Below are 15,907 nucleotides of genomic sequence, written 5' to 3' on the forward strand. Positions count from 1 at the left end.
AAATACAATATAATGGAAAAGAAAGCTTTTCTTTGGTTAAAGCTATTAAACATTTCAAAGTTTACATTTTATATTCTCATATAATAGCCTATATCCCCAATTCAGTAGTCAAAAACATCCTAACTCAAGAAGGTCCAAATGGAAAGAGAGGGAAATGGATAGATACTATATTAGAATATGACCTAGAAATCAAACCAGCAAAGTTAATCAATGGCCGAGGTTTAGCCAAGCTCATGGCTGAATCAAACTGTCAGGCCTTAGATATAAATTTTATTGCAGAAATGGATAATGGAGAGGAGATGGCAACTCCACCAATCAGCCAGACTTTCATTGAATCACCATGGTATGCTGACATCATATATGTTTTACTAAATCTACAAGATCCTCCTGAATTATCCAGGACCAAAAGCAAGTTTTTAAAAATGAAATCCTTGAAATTTTTCATAGTAGATAATGCTTTGTTTTGGAGGAATCATGAAGGTATTCTTCTCAACTCTTTATTGAAAGAAGAATCTAACAAAGTGTTACAAGAGTTTTATGCAGGTGACTGTGGGGGACATATTTATTGGAAAACCACTACTAATAAAATTCGTAGATTCAGTTTCTATTGGCCTACTTTGTTCTCTGATGTAAAGAAATATGTAACCTCCTATCATAAATGTCATATTTTTAAAGGAAAGAAAAAGCTTTTACCTATGCCCCTAAAACCAATCTTTGTTGAAGCACCTTTTCAACAATGGGGTCTAGACTTCATTGTTGAAATTCACCCACCTTCCTCTGACCAGCACAGATGGATCCTCACTGCTACAGACTATTTCAAGAAATGGATAGAAGCCATACCATCAAGGCAGACCACTGAAACTGTTATAATAACCTTCCTTGAGGCCAATATCCTATCTATATTCAGGTGCCCAACCAAAATCATCATTCATAATGCAATAGCTTTCAAATCCAAAAGAATGATTTATTTTTGTAATAAGTATCATATAACCCTAGGCCACTCCATAGCTTATTACCCTCAAGGAAATGGACTAGTAGAGTCCTCAAACAAAAGTCTGGTAAATATCATCAAAAAATTGTTAGAAGATAACAAGAAAACATGGAATAAAAAGCTAGTAAATGCCTTATGGGAAGACAAACTAACCACAAAGAAATCAATTGGTACTAGTCCTTATCAATTAGTTTATGGAATGGAATTTTTTTTCCCATCTTCCTTGGGAGCACATGTGATGAAGTTGCTCTAAGAGTTGTAGGTCGAACCAAATGACATGCAAAGAAGAATCAACCAAACAATCCATTTTCAACAAACCAGGGAAGAGGTGTACATCCGATCTCAGGTTGTGCATGAAAGGATCAACAAGACATTTGATAAAAGGAATAAGGAAGAAGGTTTTTACCTAGGGGACAAAGTTATAAATTGGGCTTCAAGGATAGAGGATAAAGGTAAACATGGGAAATTTGATTTCCTTTGGAAAGGCCCATATATCATTTATGATTTTAGAGGTAATAATGCTTTCTTCCTCGAAGAAATGGATGGCATAGAAGAAGAAGGAGGACCAGTTAATGGTCAAATTCTCAAACACTATATTGAACCTAGTTACTAGTTTCATTGATCATTTGTACATAATTTATTTTCAAAAGTCTAGAGTTGATTGGATGGTTATTTTTGAAGTTGTAGCCCAAAGAGGTGGTCCTAAGCTTCAGAATTTTTACTATCATATATAGTCATAATGTAGAAGGATAACAGGGATATGTTGCAGGCTAATAAAATAGCAATTTAGAAGGGCATTGATCTACAAAGTTATTGACATTTCACCAGGAAATGTCATCCCCAAGTGGAGCCACTGTTAGGTTCCTATACCAATAGTAGTCATAATTTTGAATGTCTGAGATTAAACCCATAATATGTAGATATCCTTACTTTCTGCAAATTTTTTCCATATTAAAAAAAAAAATTGTAAGGAGGGTATGTCCTAAAAGAACAATCAAAGGACAAAAAGAACAAAAGGTCAAAAAAGACGAAAAATATGAACCCCAAGAAAAGAAAAAAGACCATGAAAGTGAGTGAGCCAAAATGCCACTACTATTTACTTTTTATGCATAATAAATGATTATGTGCAGTTTGTAATCCTAACCACAATCCATGATAGCCAAAATGTTTAAACTTGGCTATTTCATGTCTTTAGATAGAGAATAAAAATCTGGCCAAACAATGTAACCTTGGCAGATAATTAGATAAGTAGAGTAAATAAAAGGAGCTTAACTATTTAATCTGAGCCCTTGGATGTAATAAGGTTAGATTTAGTTAGTTCACTATTGTAAAGAGAAAGAAAAATATTTGATAACGGTTTGCTAGCTCAAATGCACCCTAATAAAGAGAAGAAAAAATGGTAGGATGAGTAGATGGGTAAGTAGAAGAAAGGTTGCAGAAGTATGATGATTGATTAGACAAAAAGTATATTTATCATTCTCATCACAAAATTTTCAGATATGAATGAACAATCAAGCCTGCAAATGATTCACAAAGTCAATTAATTAATTTCCCTCATTCATCTTACCACTTTACTTTACTAATTTCCCATAATAAAGTTCAAAGTACTTAAAGCCTTTAAGTCAAAGAGGCTTAGAGCATTTATCTGACTTTTGGAGGGACCGGACCCTCGGCTCAATGATTTATGGATGCCAAGTACTAAATTCCCCTCACAAAAATTCATTCCCCCTCCCCCCCATCCCCGCCCATTTCCCTAATAAAACCCCTTTTCCTAAGGTTAAAACACTATTTGCCTAGGGAAAGTAATCACCCCCATGGAAAACTCCTTTTTCCTAAAAAACCCACAAAAACACATTACCCTAAGTTTTAATGTTAGATATGTGAAAACATCAAAATTCATAAAAAAAGCATTTACTTATTGTTGTGTCCCCTTTCCTGCCCATTTGTACTAATTACTAATTTTATTACATTAAATCCCGATGAAAACCCATTTTACCATATTTATATAGCTCCTATATATAAAAAATAACCCCACCCATTAGTTTAAATATAAACTATATCGCTACCCATTATCCCTCAAAAATATTAAAATCCCACCCTAAATCGCTAACCCCGATTAAATCCTTTGTTAATCACCCCGACGACATAATCCCGCCATAACCCGTCATTAACCCGATATTGCTGTACTTAATCGCTCGCTGGGCCCCCCACTACCCTTCATGCAACTTCCCCACCTGATCGTCGTACAATCCCTTCCCTCCACATCTGACGACCCTTATCCATTTTGGGCCATCCCCTTCGCCAAGCTATACCCACCCGAAAAAGTGGTTTTACCACCAACCCTAATCTGGAATTTTTCCAGGACAAAGAATTAAAGGTATTACAAACTCATGTGCATGGAGGTGCCTATGTTACTTTATGTAATGGACCGATAAGATTGCGAAATACATAGACACTAAAGTAGTTAGAGAAAACATAACAGTAAAAAATGTAAACACAACAAGTTTAATAAGGAGTTCACCCAATGTTCCTGGCCTACGTTTCTTGGTCTAGCCTTTAGTGGTGGCCTCTTTATTATGTTTTCAAAGCAGAGTTTTTACAACAGTGAGCTCAATTTGAGTCTCACTCAATAGATATAAATCAGTAGGACTGGACTTGGATCCCCCAAATCTCTCGAGTACATAGACTCTCCTTACTGAAGCTCGACCTCTATTAGTTACAGTAGTATGAGCCCAATCTGAGACTCATACATGATAGGTAAGTACAGAGGAGTTTGCTTGAACCTCTCAAGCCCTCTCTGGAGTACACAAACTCTCTCTGACTTTTTCTGGCTCAATTCTGCCTATAGGTCAGCTCGACTTCTTCTCTCTATTCTCTTCTCTTGGCTTTCTACTTTGAGTAACTCACTCCTTGCTTTGTTTCTGTCAGTTCGTGTCTTTCAAGCCAATCTGCTTCATGACTGTTTGTTTCTATTTCCCAATGCTCTAGTCCTCCTGCCTCTCTATCCATTTGAATTCCTCTATTCTGCATCATCATCATTGTGTAACGCTTCACAGGGGGGTGACCACCTATTTCATAACGAACTGAGTGTCAGTTCTCTTGGATATGTTTGAATGGTCGTTATTTCCGTTTGCTCCAAGATTTCCTGTGAAATACGAATCCTTGCCAATGAATCGTCCATACTTGACTTCAAATCCCATATAATCTTGCTTTATCATCTGTCAAATCTAGTCACATGCCTTATTTGTTGATCTGGACCCCCCAGATCCTACGGTCATTGTGCATATCAAGTGGATAATTAGCTCGACGGTTACCTGTCCGATATGCACGATTTTCTCTCTCCTCTGCTGGATGTGTGTCACTCGTTATGTGGCATCAAGTGGGACTTGGTCTAAACCTCTTATCGCTTCAAGTCCCTTCCGATATCCTACTTGGTTTTTGTGGAATCCTGCTCTGCCAGAACTGAAATTGATACTTTTCCATGTTTTATAACCTCTTCGGGCCCGAGCACTTTGTGGCTTTCCTTCACTGAGGGGGATGCCCTGCGATACGCGATTAATCATGTATCAGAATCTGCTTTCGTTCTCTGATCCGGCTCCCGGTTTTGACAGTTTTCCCCCAGCGCATGTTACCATGGTCCCTCAGTCTGCGTGCTTGACCGAGGGTCCTTATTGCTCTACACTAGTCTCAATCTGCAGCTGTCACAAGGATTCCTTCTAATAGCTCGATCCTTTTAAGACTTGAATCTTTTTCTTGGCATAATTGAAAGAGTTCATGAAAACTTAGAGAGTGTTCTAGGATTCAATTCGGATCACGGCCTTCCCACTGAAAAAGCTTTTGGACCACCAAAAGTTGGTGTTTAAGCACCAATCAAATGAGGATATAGTTTCCTCACCTGCTCAATCTATATCCATCTTGAATTGCTTGGTTTTGAGCCTTTGAGTCTAATCCTAAGGTACTTAACATTCCCCCTACACTTAGTTCTCACATTCCTCTCCAGAACTTTATCTTCCTACAACTCATTGAGATATTCAGGTAACAGATCATCAATAGAAGGCAACTGACTCTACTCTTCGGGATCTTCAATCAATGAAGGTTCAAATAGTCTCAAGTTGTCTACATTAACAACTGAGTAGATGTGCATATAAGCTGGTAAATCAAGGCGAAAAGCATTCTCACCAATTTTCTCAAGTATCTTGAAAGGTCCACACCTTATTGGCTTCAACTTCTTACCTTCACCTTGCATTCTATCTTTGCTCATATACATCTAGACTTGATCACCAACTTGGAAACTATGCTCAGTTTGATGCTTATCATGCCTTTCCTTGTACTTGGCTTGGCTCTTTTCCAGCTGTTCCTGTACTGCCTGGTGAATCTCTTGGATTTGTTCAATGAACTTGGTTGCCTTGTCCACATCATTGTGTCCATCAACTGCTATGTCTTTACCAAAGACAAAATCCAAGGGAGACCTTGGTGTGAAACCAAAATAGGTCTCAAAAGGAGATCTTTGTGTAGAAGAATGTTTAGCTCGGTTGTAATCATGTTGCATATAACATAAATATTCATCCCAAAGCTTGGGATGCTTGCTGTAATAGCCTCTGAGAAACTAGATCACTGTCCTATTGACCACTTCTGTTTGCCCATCTGTTTGTGGATGAAAAGTTGTGATTTTCTTTAGTCTGGTGTCCATCAATTCGCACAGACTTGACCAAAATTTCCCAGCAAATCGGGTATCTCGATCAGATATAATGGAAGTGAGTAATCCAAAATGAACCCATACATGGTGAAAGAACAACCTTGCAGTTTGTTTAGCTATAATCTCTTTGTTAAAAGGTATTAAAGTATACATTTTGTTGAACCTATCCACAACAACATATAAATAGTCATGATCTTTTCTAGATTTAGGCAACCCCCCAACGAAGTCCATAGAAACACTTTCCCAAGGATTAGAAGGAACTGGTAGTGGAGTGTACAAGCTTGTTTTTTGTTGCTGGGCTTGCTTTTAGCACACATGATACACCCTCTTACATGTCTAGAAACTATCTCATTCAATTTTGGCCAATAAAAAAATCTTTGCAGCTGTGCAACTATTTTACTTACACCAAAGTGACCTGATATTAGAGAAGTGTGTGCTTCTCGAATTATCTTTACTCTTTCTTTTTGAGGAATGCATAACTTTCCCAGATGATACAAGAGTTGGTCCTTAACATGATAATCAAATTCTTCTACTTGTTTGCCATGACTTAAAGGTGCATATACATATTTAAAATCTATATCTTGAGCATACTGTTCAATGTAGCTTTCATGCAATACTAAATTATGCTTAAGTACAATGGATGCATTCATGATTGGTCTAGACAACATATCTGAAACTTTATTGTGTATGCCATTTTTATATCTGATGACAAGATGAAACCATTGTAGAAAACCCATCCACCTATAGTGTCTTGATTGTTGCAACTTAGTTTGTGAGTGAAAATATTGAAGTGGTTGATGATCAGTGTGTATAACTGTCTCTTTGCCCATTAAATAATGTTTCCACTTTTTCACGCTTTGTACTAATGCATGCAATTCTTTATCATATGTGGGATAATTAACTACTACAGAATTAAATGTCTCAGAATGATAACATATGGGTTTACCATGCCGCATCAACACTACTCCCATGGCATAGTCACTGGCATCCATTTCAATTTCAAATGGTCTTTGAAGATTAGGCAGTGCTAGTGCTGGTGTTGTACTAATCTTTTCTTTTAAGGTGTCAAAGGCTTTCTGCTGTTTGCCTCCCCATAGAAACACCTTGTTCAATCCTGTTAAAGCATGTAAGGGAGCTACAATCAATGAAAAGTTAGATATAAACTTTCTCCAATACTGTGCTGCTCCTAAGAAGCTTCTAACTTCTGTAGCAGATTTGGGTTTAGGCCAGTTTACAATGACTGTAACTTTAGAGGGATCTATCTTCAATTCACCACCCCCTACAATATAACCCAAATAATTCAAATATGTTTTTCCAAATTCACATTTTGAGAGCTTAATATAAAGGTTCTCTTTTTTAAAAAAATATAGAGTCTGCTTGAAATTCTTTAAATGTTCTTCCCATGCTCTACTAAATATAAGAATGTCATCGAAATATATAATGACAAAATCATCAATGAAATGTCTGCGCACATCATTCATTATTCTCATGAAAGTAACAGGAGCATTAGTTAAGCCAAAAGGCATAACTAACCACTCATACAATCCCTGCTTTGTTTTGAAAGCAGTCTTCCATGCATCTTGCTCTGCAACTCTTACCTGATGGTAGCCACTATGCAAGTCCAACTTGGAAAAATAAACAGCTTCTTTCAACTGATCTAGTAGATCATCTATGTGAGGAAGGGTATAACAATTTTTTATCGTTATTTTATTCAGTGCTCGGTAATCAATGCACATTCTCTATGAGCCATATTTCTTTCTCACCAAGACAATTGGAGACCCACAAGGTGAGGTGCTAGGTCTTATGAACCCTTTCTCAAGTAGCTCCTGTACTTACTTCTTGATTTCTGCATTCTCTAAAGCAGACAACCTGTACATTCCGATGTTAGGCAATGGAGCATCTTGCTACAAATTAATATCATGTACTATTTCCTTTTTGGGTGGCAGACCTTTAGGTTCCTGAAATAGTATATCATATTCTGAAACAACTTTTTCTAAATCAGCTTGCTGTTTAGCATTATAGCCCTCAAATACATTGGTTTTATCAGTTTTCTTTTCCTTTACAACCATCAGTAAAAATTGTTTGCACGAATTTACAATTCTTTTCATCTGCCTTGAGTTTATGAGAGTATAATTATTCTTGAGTTTGTGAGCACTTACAATATATTTGATTCCATCTTTAACGAGTTGATACCTATTTTCAGCTGTATAGAAAATAGCTTTTCTATGATACAAGTAAGGACTTCCTAAAACAATTCCACATATATCCAAGGGAACAATATCTAACTCAAAATCATCTACAAATGTTGACCCAAAATAAAACCTAAGTTTACATTGTCTAGTCACCTGTAGCTGTGCTTTATCATATAACCAACCTAATGGATATGACTTTTTGTGAGGTGTGGTTAATAATCCCAACTTCTTTACAATTGGTTCAGAAATTAAATTTACTTGTGAGCCACTATCAGACAAAGTATCAGTCTTTTGATGCTTGGAGACAACTCTAATATGAAAAAGCTCATGTCTTTTCCTCTCATTTTCTTCATTATTAGTAGATTGTGTAGAATTACTAGTAGATGCTTCAGAATTTTTACCTTTTATACCTGTGGCTGAAATTGTTGTTTCATCTCCTGTGTCTGACCCCAAATCCTTTTGAATAGCTGCAGCAATATTCTTCTTCTTGCCCTCGTACTTCTTTGGTTTTAGCTTCGGATGCAGAATCTAGCAGTGTTCATCATCATGCCCATCCTTTTTATAGTGAGTGCATAAAGATTTGGTCTTTTGTACAGTATTTGTCTTCCTCTCTTTCCATTTCTATTTTCTTTTCTCCTTATTCTTACTTGCAGTGGGTTTTGATGATCCCCCAACTTTTGGGTTCACATTCTTACCTCTAGCCTCTAGATGTGTAGCTTAAACAGATACCTCATCTATGCTAGTGGGATTAAACATGAGAATTGTGTGTCTTAAGTAGCTGTGTAGACCACCTATATACTTCAGCAGATTTTTAGGTGAGTCGAAAGAAATTCCTAGAATGAAAGCTCTTTTCCTAAATTCTTGAGTGTAACTTTCTACACTTTTCCCTTTCAATTGTCGAAGCGTTTGCTAGCTCATCATGGCTTGCTGCATATAGGCTAGTGGATAGAATTGATTTTTAATTACAGAAAAAATTCACTCCTGACAGAAAGAATATTACCATGCTTCTTCATGTCAGCTTGTGTCCTGCCTTCCCACCATACCAAGGTAGTGCCTCCAAGGCGTATGCTGGCCAGCTGAATCTTACTACTGTCTGAGTCAATGCTCTGCACTCTAAATTAAAAATCAATATGTCTAATCCAATTATCCAGCTTCTCTGCATTCAACTCTCCATCATATACTGGTAAATTAAATTTAACATATAATTTAATCAAAGATGTCTTCTTTTTGTTTTCAGGGCTACTAGAAGGTGTGGGGAGTTTTTCTTCTTTCTCTTTGCCTTTAGAGTGGTCATGGAGGAGAGATTCTTCTTCTCCTTTATCTCTTTTGGATTTTGATGCATCTTCCTCTCTACCTTTCTTAAATTCTCTATACATTTCCTCTACCATGGCTCTTATGGTCATGAAACTATCCATGAACTAAGGGTCTGATTCCAAGGGACTTTCTTCTGACATTTTCCTCTCAGGATAGACTCTTCCAATTTTAGGGTTAGTTTCAACCAACTCTCCTTCTCCTAATTTAAGCTTTCATCTAGTTAGCACTCAACAAAAAAATCCAAGTCAAGGTTGTCTAACCTTAGTAACTTAGAGCTCTGATACCACTTGATTTGGAATTTATCCAGGACAAAGAATTAAAGGTATTATAGACTCATGAGAATGGAGGTTCCTATGTTACTTTATGCAATGGACCGATAATATTGTGAAATACATAGAAACTGAAGCAGTTAGAGAAAACATAACAGTAAAACATGTAAACACAACAAGTTTAATAAGGAGTTCACCCAATGCTCCTGGACTATGTCTCCTGGTCCAGCCTTCAGTGGTGGCCTCTCTATTATGTTTTCAAAGTAGATTTTTTACAACAGTGAGCTCAATTTGAGTCTCACTCAACAGATATAAATCAGTAGAACTGGACTTGGATCCCCCAAATCTGTTGAGTACATAGACTCTCCTCACTGAAACTCGACCTCTATTGGTCACAATACTATGAGCCCAATCTGAGACTTATACATGAAAAGTAAGTACAAAGGAGTTTGCTTGAACCTCTCAAGCCCTCTCTGGAGTACACAGACTCTCTCTAAATCTATCTAGCTCGATGCTGCCTATAGGTCATCTCGGCTTCTTCTCTCTATTCTCTGCTCTTGGCTTTCTTCCTTGACTAACTCACTCCTTTCTTTGTTTATGTCATTTCGTGGCTTTAAAGCCAACCTGCTTTCTGACTATTTGTTTCCGCTTCCTGGCACTCTGGTCCTCCTGCCTCTCTGTCCATTTTAATTCCTTTGTTCTGTGCCATCATCACTATGTAACGCTTCACAGGGAGGTGGCCACCTGTTTCATAACAAACTGAGTGTTAGTGCTCTTGGAAATGTTTGAACGTTTGTTATTTCCATTTGCTCCAAGATTGCTCGCGAAATACGAATCCTTACTAATGAATTGTCCATACCGGACTTCAAATCCCATATAATCTTGCTTTATCATCTGTCAAATCTGGTCATTCATAGGGATGCACCTCCGCCATTGATCTACACCCCCGAGATCCTACAGTCATCGTGCATATCGGGCGGATAATTAGCTTGATGGTTACCCTTCTCATATGCGTAGTTTTCTCTCTTCTCCGCTAGACACGTGTCACTCACTGTGTGGCATCGGGCAAGACTCGTTCTAAACCACTTACCCCTTCAAGGCTCTTCCAATATCCTGCCCATTTTTTGTGGAATCCTATTCCACTGGAACCGAAACTGGTACTTTTCCTCATTTTATAACCTTTTCGGGTTCGAGCACTTCAGGGCTTTCCTTCACTAAGGGGGATGCCCTGCAGTACAAAATTAGCACTCTGCTCCCAATCTCTGGTCTGACTCTTGGTTTTGCCAGTTTTCCCCCAATGCGTGTTACCATGGTCCCTCGGTCTGCGCACTTAATCGAGGGTCCTCGTTGCTCCACACTGGTTACAATCTGCAAATGTCACGAGGATTCCTTCTGGTAGATTGATCCTTTTAAGACTTGAATTGGCATAATTGAAAGAGTTCATGAAAACTTAGAGAGTGTTCTAGAATCCAATTCGGATCAAGCCCCTAATGCTACGTGTCCGACAATGAGTGGCATTGGGCGGCCTCTCCTCAAAACCATCGAGTGCCTGTAAGTGGTGCGATGGAAACCATTTACCACTCGCTCGCTATGTGACAAAACCATCATTGTTCACCCCCCATACCTGCCAAAACTAATTTTTCCACATATAAAAGCTAGAAGCCCCAAATCGTTTTCTTTTTGGAAAATTCAACGGTAAAACCTCTGCATGCATGCACGTCGTCTGCAAGCACTTGAAGCTGTCAACCCACACCCAGTTGCACTCCAAAGATGCTCAGACAAACTTGCAGCCTACAGAAATCCATTTTCGACCATTTGCAGTCGCCAGCCACCCTGTTCAGAGCCAGTTTACCTCAATTCCAGGTATTTAAGCCACAATTCACCAAGAAACCCTATCAATTTCAAAACTAGTGGATGAGTTTTCTTAGTTAAAAGATAAAAAATTAATCAAAGAAACTCAAAGACTTAAACCCACTCTGTGTTAAATACCATTGCCCTAAAAACACTGCAAATTACCTCCCCCATTCTCAAATCCACAAGAACTGAGAATGGCTGCCCCAATTGCCATGGATGTGAGACCTATCTCTACACCCCATTTAGACCTGGACCACCTCCCCCTAGCTGATAGGGATTTCCAGATAAAGGACACCTCTGTCCATCAATGCCCGCTCAAAGAATACTACCAAAGTAAGGATAGATACTTGAACCAAGCTGATCAAATTGGACTGTGGGAGTCCAATTTGCCTAAGTACTAGTTCCCCAGAGTTCACATTTTCCCTGAAATTGTACACTACTCTCATGCCAATTACATTCCCAGTCAAATAGTAGTCATGTCCCCAACCCAGACTATACTTTTCACCTTCACTGTTGAGCCTATAAATGAGATGTTACAACTCCAGCCTGGCCAGAACCTAACTCCCCTCTGCATTGGAGACCTCTTGGACTTATATCCCAAACTCAACCGTGCAATATTGGCTATTCATCACCGCATCCCTGAGATAGAAAAGTATGCCAACCAATTGCAATGGGTGGAAAACAATTTAGAGGACAAGGATAGTATTGAAGTTGATGTGGAAAACACATTAATAGATTTGGAAAAGGAAATTGATGAGGATTCTTTCCTGTAGGTGCTAGAATAGTTAGATAGGACAAAACCATTTGATAGGCCAAATCATTCCACTAGGATAGAACCATTAGAAGAACCAAAAACTACTTCTAGTGCACATCTAGTCATGCAAACTCCTCAAAATGAGGAGAAGGTCTGAAAAAGAAACAGAGAAGGGGCTTCCACTTCAGGTATGCCCACTTATGATGTACAACAAGAGTCAAACAAAGGGCAAAAGACCAATCTAGCTTCTGAGCAAGAGTTCACTGATGACTCAGCTGAGGTCACCAACACAGAAATTGAAAGAAGCAGGCCCACCACTCCATCTAGGAGTATACAAGAGCCCTCTACATCACAGACTCAAATGTTGATGAGGTAGCAAAGTGTTGAGGTATCCTCCTTTAGGATGCCTACAGATAAAGATCAAGATATTAAGGAGAAATACAAAGAAATCAAGGATAAGAATGAGAGGCTTAAAGCCCAAACATATGCACAGTATCTGAAAATGACCCCTACCAATCAAACAAGGCTAATGTTAGCCTTTGATTTCAAAGAGGGGAAAATGCAGATGACCTTCATCAAGCCAACCACTCAGCAACCAAGAACAACATCAAATTTTAAGAAAGTAGATTTTGAAGTACTGGCAAGGGATATTCATCCCATTGACCAGATTGAATTGCATAAGAAAACGAGGGAGATGATATACTCCACACTAATAGGGAAGGCCATTGCTGCCCACCAATTACAGAACTCCCTGAACAATATATCAGCCCAATTCCAGATGGAGAAGGCCTCCTCACAAGCCAAGGATAATAGAATCAAGTCCTTAGAGGAATTAGTTATTGAATTGGGACACGATCCCCAAGATGTAAAAGCTGCGAAACAACTAATTAAGAAGGCAAATGATGACATTGTTGCACTCAAGAAGCAGCTAAGGATACCCCAACTGTATTACCCATAGACACAGGAAGTCCTAGAAGCACAGCAAGGACATGAAGAGCTCATGGACTTGGTCCTGAAGCTAAACGATCAACTCAAGGAGACAGAGAAAGAGTTGGACACTTTAATTCAGTCGAAGCAAAGTGACCTGGCCACAACTTCTAGAACTGTCATCCCCACAGTATTCACAACAGTTTCTTCCACATTGATAGCATCACTGGCACCCACAACTCGACCTGCCACAACATTGCCAGTAACTGTAGAATCTACAACGACAACAGGCACATCAATAGACAAAGTAGCAGAACTTGTGAAGGCCATGGAAGATATGTCTATCCAGGTTCCAAATATAAAGAGATTAAAGGAAAAAATGGCAAGTCTAGAAACTGACTGCAAACTTTCCCAACTCTAGCAGAAAGAAGAAACAGAGAAGGCCGAAAGAATTGGTGAAAGAATCAAAATCCTAGAGAAGGATTTAACATTACGAAAATCTCTAGGGAAAACCAAAGAAATGCGTTAGGCCAATATCATTGACTCTGTCAATGATATTTGGCCATTAGTTCAAGTTATATTTGAGTAGACAGAATTAGTGAAGATAGCCATTGAAGCTATCCAAAAAGTGAAGGAAGAATTGGGAGATAAACCAAAGGATGCAAATCGAATCATCCACTTCCTAAACGGAAAGAATAAATATGAGCTCCAAGAGCTTAACATAGAAGACATGACTAAAGAAATTCTGGAGATTAGGAAGGTTCTTTCCAAAAGGAACCTCATGCACAACTTTGAACAAAAGTGCCACAACATACAAGTAGCCATTGACAAGCTCATGGCAAAGTTTCAGATTTTAAGGGACAAAGGTCTTCCCAGTCCCTTGGTCATCAATGACAAACTCATGACCCAATTGGACTATAGTGATAGACTCAGGAAATTGGCCAAAGAACAAGCCAACTCTTCAGTTATTAAAGCTTTTCCAATAGGCAAAGTATTATATGATACATTTGAGAACTTGTTTTTCATAGAGCATGAAGTGAAACATTGGTTTCTCACCAAACCCAATTTTGCAAAATACACAGAGGTAGATGAAATCTACAAAAGAATGGTAAAAATAAGGTTACCTAATGCAGAATGGTGGGAAAAAATGATAGATTTACTATGACAAGTTTACATGAGAAAGTTACTACACAGTAAATCTGAAGACAACCAGTGAAACAGGTAAAAACAGAATAGCAGGGTCGAAGAGTTTTAGTTAAAATATAAAAGGAAAGAAGATTCCAGCATAGAAGTGATACAAATATCAACCAGCTTACAGGGCTCCAACTCAACAGAAACAACCAGCAACACCATAATAAGAGGGACAACATGAAGCAGTTTACCTCTGTCTTTATCTTCATGCAAGAAAATATTTTAATTCCCTAGATTAAATCTCAAGTTGTTTTGAGATATTTTGTAAATATTTTTGTATAAATATTTCACATTTTGAAGTATGTAGTGTGGATTCCAAGACATTTTCTTAGACATTTTCTCTCACATCAAAGTTCTATTGTATCAATGACTAGATTGGCTTGTTGGATCAAGGAATAAATATCAAATATTTTATAGGATTATTGTGTAAAGCTAAATACAAATAAGTATTCTCTCATGTTTACTGTTATTTTTTCTTATGTTTCTTCATAATCTTGTTTGTTTCTCTAAATCTAAATGTATCACAAGGAATGATATTTCATAAATTGCTTGAATGCACTCTATCTTGACTGTTTTACATTCTGAATATTTTCTCCTAAACTATTTTAGCTAGGGAATTCTTAATTGCTCCTTAGCTTCCATAGTTTCTCCTCTAGTCTATAGCAAGGGATTCTTAGTTGCCCTTTGTTCATGATCACCCTCTATTATTCATTTTGATCTCGGTCCAAGGATTCTTAAGTTCCCTTTCACCCTGGTTAGAATCACTTCACCCATTAGGCCTAAAGATATGCATAATGCTTTGCTAGCCCGCCCTGTGAACATTCCCTTTAAAGATCTGATCCAGTTATGCTATCCATTTATTGACTCCATAGCCCAATGGCTTGAAGACCTAGATCTATCCATCTTCTCCAAGAATTCCACCACCCTACCTTCAATCTAAAATCAAAACCCCATGAACACTAAGAACTAGCCTATAATCCCATAAAAACAAAGCTAAATTATAAAGAGAGAGCCCTCTCTGGAATTAGGTTGGCTAGAGCCTAAGCCTAAAAGATTGGTTTGTGGTTATCTCAGATACTTCCTTCTTTTGATAACTTCTAGGGAAAACTTCCGAGTGATAACAGAAGGCAGAGGAGGGTAGGTGATTGTGCAGTTGCACAACTCAGGAGCTCAAGGGTGGGGATTGAGGTGTGAGACTGTGCAATATGTAGTTTAGCCATTGCTAGAGGGCATTATTGCGCAATTTTGGAGGCCAAGACTCGAGATTGAGCTCTAAAATTGCGAAATGAATAGTATTGGAAGGAAATGAGCCCTGGTGATTATGCATTTACGCAGTTCAGGAGCTCAAGACTGAGGCTTGAGAACTGATACTACGCAGTGCAGAGTGCTAGCTGGGATTGAGAGAAAGATTTCGTAGTTCTAGGACATAATGGTTTGGATTTAGCATTAAGGTTGTGAAATTTGTAGTTCTGGGATACAGAGATTGGGCATTGTGCAGTGCCAAGAGTCAGCATTGTTTCTTGAGGATTGAGAATGCACAGTGTGCATTCCAGGAGGGTTGGATGAGGTTGAGTGGCCTAGTAAGGAGTTTTTCCAATTTTGACTAAGTGTTGGATCCGTGAGAGGAAGATGATAAAGAGAGAGACTTTGAGCATGATCACACACTTAGACAACTTGATGACATGACAAGGAAGACTCAGGACATATGAACACATACAT

This window comes from Pinus tabuliformis, chromosome 2_1 (assembly GCF_031772625.1).
Source record: "Pinus tabuliformis cultivar Carrire ecotype Pingquan chromosome 2_1, CPIR1, whole genome shotgun sequence".
Taxonomy (NCBI): domain Eukaryota; kingdom Viridiplantae; phylum Streptophyta; class Pinopsida; order Pinales; family Pinaceae; genus Pinus; species Pinus tabuliformis.